General features: G+C 33.1%; 1 pseudogene; it reads right to left on the bottom strand.

Annotated features, from left to right (window-relative positions):
* Positions 1 to 670: 670 nt before the first annotated feature.
* LOC132799425 (ABC transporter G family member 1-like) lies at positions 671 to 4174 on the bottom strand (annotated as a pseudogene).
* Between the last annotated feature and the right edge of the window lie 2733 nt (positions 4175 to 6907).

Here is a 6907-nt window from a genome sequence, read left to right as displayed (position 1 = left end):
ATAGTTTTTTCCTACTGGCGGAAAACTGGCGGAAAAACTGGCGGAAATTTGGCGGAAATTTGGCAGAAATTTGCGAAAACTGACAAACTGGAGGAAATTGGCGGAAATTCATCTTTTTCGCCAAATTTCCTCCGTTTTTACTGTTTTTCGCGATTTTTTAGTTTTACACAAAATTTCTCCCATTTTCAAACCATATGCCACCTAAGTATATTTAAAATCACATATAACATCTCATAAATCAATTTCTTGCATACCCATATCAAATAAAAAGCTTAAAAAACCCTAAACTAATAAAACTTACAAGAAAAAAGAGAAAGAGAAAAAACAAAAAAAACACATATTTCCTTACTTTCATCTAATAAGAAAACAGATAAAATTTTTACCTGATTTTAGTTTGAGATATGAGAAAATACAAAAAAATGAGAGTGAGAGGCGATGAGATGCAAAGAGTTTAGAGAAACCCCACGAATAGTTTTGTAGAAACCCCACCCCCACGAACGGCTGTGTAGAGGAAGAAAGGAAAGGGTGTAAAAAAAACCTTTTGCGTAATTTTCAATTTTATCAAGGGTATTTTTGTCCCAAGGTGGCTAGTTTTTTTTTTAAAAAAAAATTTTGCTATTTTTCTAAAATGGAGTTGTAAGGTGGCTATTTATGGGAAAAACCCAATAATACATCTCAATTTTGAATGGACATAGAGCGGCCCGTTTGAAATGCAAGACTAGATTGGATCAAATAGAACCATTTTCTGTTTGGTTCATTCAAATTGGGCTAAACTTGAAAAATTTCAATTGAATTCAGTGCAATCTCAGATTTCATATCGGCTCAAGCACTATCTATATATTATATTCCATTTATCAAAGTAATGACTTTGCTTTCATTACTTGATTAATTTTTATAACTCAAAGCATTTAAAATAGCAATCCTTAATTATTATCTCCATGCAAAGGTTAAATGGGATTCTCCACAACCTGTATGATCTGCTTAGGGGGAAGAACCATGAAAGTTATTCTAGGCTTTGTTTTCTCCTTGATCTTAATGATTACCAAGAATAAAATTCGATATGAAGTACCATTCCTAGCAAAACAGCGAGATCAACTCACTTTGAGTAACCCTTTTCCACTTGCCATTTATCTTTCAGAATGTCAACTCCACTCATGGTAGTTAGTCCTGATCCAACTTGATCATTAATGATTATTAAACCTGGGAATTCATTTTTGAACATTCCTTGGAAAGCATACTTGTGGAAAGCCATGTAATACAGTGGGTATCTCCAAAAATAATCAGGAAGATCTCTTGGCAATCTGAAAATTCCTCCACGTAGAATCATAAGTGCTTGAACTCCAGCTCCCATTATTATTACCAAAAGATAATTTCACACAAGACTTGCTATAATCATCATTAGGCTCTCAACCAACATCAAGCAAGCAAATAGCACAGAGACAAAGTTAGGAATGAAGCTATAAAGGTGAGCAGGGAACCTTTTGCCTAAATTTGAAACAAGTATAATGATTAGTTAAGATTTATGTTTATCATAGTTAATCTCAACTCTTTCTTGAGTAGTATTTCTCAAACTTACCTGAATTGATTCATAAGTAAAACCAATATTGTAATAGATAGTTCCCAACCGTAAAGCCAAGGTGATGTAGATAACTAGACGCATCCAATAGGAACCCGGATTACGATACATATTTATGAAAGATCTCTTTGTCAAAATGATAGACTGTGTAAGGAAGCTTGCATGGTTTTTCTTCTTCTCCAATGCTTCACAGTTCTGAATTTCATGCCAAGTTTAGTTGTTTATTTCAAGGTCAATAATTTGAAACTTCTTCGTAAGTTTTGGATGCTTTATAAGACTTTAGAAGGGAATTAATGGCCTCTTTTGTGGATATTGCTTCAACTAAACCTTCCTCATCAATATACTATAACAGTAAACAAAACTTTTGATTGGTGTCAAAGTTATTTTCAGCTGATGATGATGCATCTGACTTCATGTACTTCTTGTTAAGATAAATATATATATATAATGATCTCTTATCTCACAATAGTTCAAGCTTTTGGAAAGAACATTGGTAATTTAACTTGTTAACAAAGCAAGAGATCCAAGAGGTCATATATTCTCACACAAAAAAGATGCAATATACAGTTTTGAGTCTAAAAAGGTGGTTGGGCCAAGAGTATTAAGATAATATAAATAATATACTAATCAACTTAAAAATTGGAGGGACTGCTGAACATGATTCACATATAGTATTATTAGATGAGACTGTTGAACATAATATGTTGGTGATACTACATATTCTGCATATGTAGTCACCCGAAAAATAAGTGCACATTTAAACTTACCTGAGCAAAGTCCTCGTTTATGGTTTTTAGGAAGTGACCGGAAGGATTTTGGAGAGTTGGGAAGGTAAACCACTTGAAGTGACAAACTGCATGTATGTATATTAGCAATTCGAGAGAAAAGGCATTAGGGATCATAGCTTTTCTACTTCTCCATATACAAATTTAATTACAAACATTAATTAATCATATATAGCCTTTGCGTATTTAGATATAAATATACCTCATTTGCTGAAGAAGACGGTCCAAAATATATTGTTTTACAAGGAGACAGAAGGCAGAGATTGTGGAAAAGTTGTAAGATTTCACTGCTTGGTTGATCGATCGATTCAATTAGTCATTTTTCTTTTTGTTAATCTAGACATGCAATTTTATTCATTACATAATAAGAAGCTGCACTATCAAGCCCCCTTGTTGGTTCATCAAGGAAGAGAAGCTTTGGACGTATTAGGATTTCAATGCAAATGCCAACTTTCCTCTTTTGCCGGCCACTAAGGCCTTTATCTCCCCACGCTCCGATCCCTGTGTTCATGGCATCCTACAAACCCATTTCTCTTCTTGTTATTTCTGCTCTTTCCTTCTTCTCTGATTTCGACATTGAATCTGGCAACTGTAGTTGGGCTGAGTAGTACAGGGCTTCACAAACCGTTGAAGTTGCTATTAAAGTATCATCTTGTGTTACATATGCCTATTAAGGTACATAAATTAATTAAGTTAGCTCCAAAGTATAATTTAATCAGTTAGTGTATGCTCTTGAAAATTGTTTCCATACTGATGATTAATCATAATAGTAAAACAAAGGTTTGTAAATTTCATACCGATGTACCATAAGCCATAGTTTCTTTACGTCCATTTATTCGGATTTCCCCGCTTTGCGTCATCTTTAAACTTAACCTCCCTGCAAAAATGAAATTATCATTACAACAATACACATACAGATTCTATTTCTAAATCTATATAAATGTACATATACGTATGTATGTATATGTCCCTATAAGGCTACTTAGCATTAGGGCAATGAAAGGCCTCTTATTACCAATTATAGGATGAATCTTGGATAAATTTTTGTCTAGAATTTGTATGAGAGAAATTATGTATATATAAAAGTGAGTATCAAATTTAGACGACCTTAAAATTTTCGAATAACATCTTCAATTTTATGGTTTATGCATTTGCTTAATTTGTTGGATCTCATCTTCTTTAAAGAAAATCTAAAGAACCTATAATTCCTTATACTTTAATATTGTTAGATTGTTTGGATATAAGGTGGAAATGAGTTGACTAGTCGAATATTGATGGTACTACAATTAATGATTTAATATTAAAATTTTAGTTGGATAAATAGGATTCTTTAGTATTTATTAGATTATTAAATATCTAATATACGGTGGTAATTATATTTCTAATAGATTAATACTATATATATATATATATATATATATTTGTATGTAAAAGTCAGCCTTTTACTAGTGATCAACGATCATGGATTTAGTTAAATAATAGATTTTTATGTGGCAAAATATTTAGTCTAGGGAGGTAAATCGATAGGGTAACCAATTAGATTACCATAAAAGCATATAGGTTCAATTTCTAACCTACATATCACCATGCTAAGATAAGCTGTCAAAAAGGAAATTCAATTATATATTAAACTGACCTCCTAAAGCATCAAGAAGAATAGACTTGCCAGAGCCAAAGGACCCATGATTGCCAAAAGTAGGCCACGTCTTGCAATACCTGTAAGACCTTGGAGAATGGGCTGGGTAGTATTCTTTTCATGGGCAGCTGTTACACACAGATCCTCCCATATCAAGTAAGCCCCATTTTCCACCATCATATCAATGCCTCACTGCGTCATCTCCTTTGCTTTCTACTCCTCCACCTTCTTGGAGTTCGGAAACAAGGAGAGATTCCATGTTGAAGTTTTATATGTGACGGGGCTTGGAAATTGAAGGAAGCCCTAGCTTGTTTGTTTGCTTTGCAGTGCCAATGCCTCCCCCAGAAATATAAGTCTATATATATATATATATATATATATAATATATTTGAAAAAAAAAATGTTTCAAGTGTATAGGACCAAATCCTTTTTATGGTATGGGAATGGCTTATTTCATTCCAATTACCACTAAAACCATAATTATAAGCAAAGCATACGATCATTTGCTCCGGGTGAAATTAATTTATTTTTTATATCAAAACTATATCAATTATTTGCTTATTTTATTGTTTTCTAAGTACATCAGAAGTGTATCAATTATTAGCTTATTTTATTGTTTTCTAAGTATACGCTACTCTAATTCTGTACTGAATGTCTATGCATATTTATTTTTATTTTATTACATGAATCATGCATATTTATTTTCTTAGAAATATTTTTGATCACTTACAATAACTCTCCCACATTCCCCACCCCACCACTTTGATGTCTGAAACCATAACTTTTTAGATATTTCTAGATATATGTGTAAGTGGCTTACTTAATTGAGCCATCCCAATTAATTAAAAAAAAAAAAACAATTAATATCTTCTTAAAAATTTACTATTAACTATCTTTAGAAAAGTAGCACTTTCTTATTCTTATTCTTATTTTATTTTATTTTTTAAAAAAATTTACTAGACTCATGGCTTTGTCTAAATTGAATTTTCTTAATTAGGATCATCAAATATATTAAAACTTGTTTATTTATATAATATACCCATCTGCTACATCATCTTCTTTCTAACAATATAACTAAAATTTGAATGTACGTAGGCAATGCAGCATTTGAAGTACAGGACTACATTGGATCAAATTAGACCATTTTTGTAACATTCCGTCCTGAAGTACATCGAAAATTTCTCAAATTTGATCGAAGTTAACTAGGTTTGACCATCATTGATCAAGAATGAGTCAAATGTTAACTTTTTACTTCTGGTGTAATTTCACATTGACCAAGGTCCCATGAAGTATACGTTGGCACAAGTTCATAAACTAGTAGCACCTCGAAAACGGAGCTACGGTTTGAAAGTTATGAGTAAAACAAGTTGAGGTCCAAATTATCCAAGGGTGTCGGGGTTGACTTTTTATTTTTGGGGATATGAGCTTTGACTCATGTACGAATGTGAATTACTCATCGATACGAGTTCGTAGATTAGTGGTACACCTGATTTGGATATTTTATTGAAAAATCATGAACCTATAAAGTTTTTCAAATACAGTATTATTTTAATATTATTTTTAAATATGTGAACAGTGTGCCATGTGTGACTTAATAAAGGGTACCATGTGTCACAATGAGGAGATGCCACATGTCAACCATATTAAATACTATATTATCTTAATATTATTTTATTATTTTATTATTTTATTATTTTAATATTATTATTATTATTTAAAAAAAAAATTTCTTTTTCCTCACGTGGGAAACACCCACGAAAATTTCTTTCTTTTTCTTTTTCTTTTCTTTTCTTCTTCTTCTTCTTCTTCCTTCCTCCTTTCTTCCTTCTCCCTCTCGGCTTCATCCTGTTTCTCTTTTTTCGATCATATGAAGCCACACACGCCTGATGCGGAGGAAGAGGGGGAAGATTTCGACCAGCGGTCGGAAAATGGCAGCCAACCGTCGCCGGATGGGGCTGGATCGGGCTTCGTTGCCGGCAACAGCAAGATTGGCTCTGTCGGCAATCCGGCCACCACCCGGCCAAATTGATACTCCTTTCCACCTATTTTGGACTTTAAGAGCTCAATTTTGAGATCCATTCAGCTCAATTCCCTACTGTTTGGGAGACACTAGAAGTTGAAGTTCAGCCGAAAGCTTCCGTCCACTTTCCGACCACCTCCGGTCGAGTTGAGTCCAACGGAGATCGGTAACATATTCCTCGTTGATGTGGACATGACCAAGAGCCCTTCAAGATGGAGCCCAGATCCACTTCAAATGTCTACAGGACCCATAATCTGAGCACGAGCAAAGAGATTGAAAGAGGCACTAAATGGTTTAATCCAAGAGGTGTTTTCAATCCAAGGAAGCAAGTTCATTAGTGAAGATGAACTAAAATTGGTCCATATGATTGGGATGGTGGATGTTAATGTGAAAGAGAGTTTAACGCATGGACTTCTACAACATGGTGATGTGGCATCATATGGTGACATGGCATCCAACTAAGCTTGGCCAAATTTTATAATTAGGAAAATATTAATTTTTATTTATGTTTTGATTGGATTTTGGCATGTTGCCTATTTACTTTCCTAATTTAGTTTTTATTAGGTTTTTAAATTACTTTCCTAATTTTATTAGAGTTGAATTGGTCAAAGAATTAAAGGCCATTCAAATTAGGAAACTAGAAGCTAAATTAGGTTTTCTAAACCTAACCACATTAGGTTTCCTAAACCTAATCACATTAGGTTTTCTAAACCTATCAAAATTAGGTTTCCTAAACCTAATTTTCGTTCATTATTATTCCACCTTTACTTTTAGCAAATTTAGGAAAGTTTTGTAATTTATTTTGCCTATTTAAAGGCACATAAGTCATGAATAAAGAGGAGATTACAATTTTGATTCAAAGTGAGAGTGATTCTCTTGGTTCTCTAAGA

Source organism: Ziziphus jujuba, chromosome 9 (assembly GCF_031755915.1).
Source record: "Ziziphus jujuba cultivar Dongzao chromosome 9, ASM3175591v1".
Taxonomy (NCBI): domain Eukaryota; kingdom Viridiplantae; phylum Streptophyta; class Magnoliopsida; order Rosales; family Rhamnaceae; genus Ziziphus; species Ziziphus jujuba.
The sequence above is the reverse complement of the archived record's forward strand: the minus strand, read 5'-3'. Positions and strand labels throughout refer to the sequence as shown.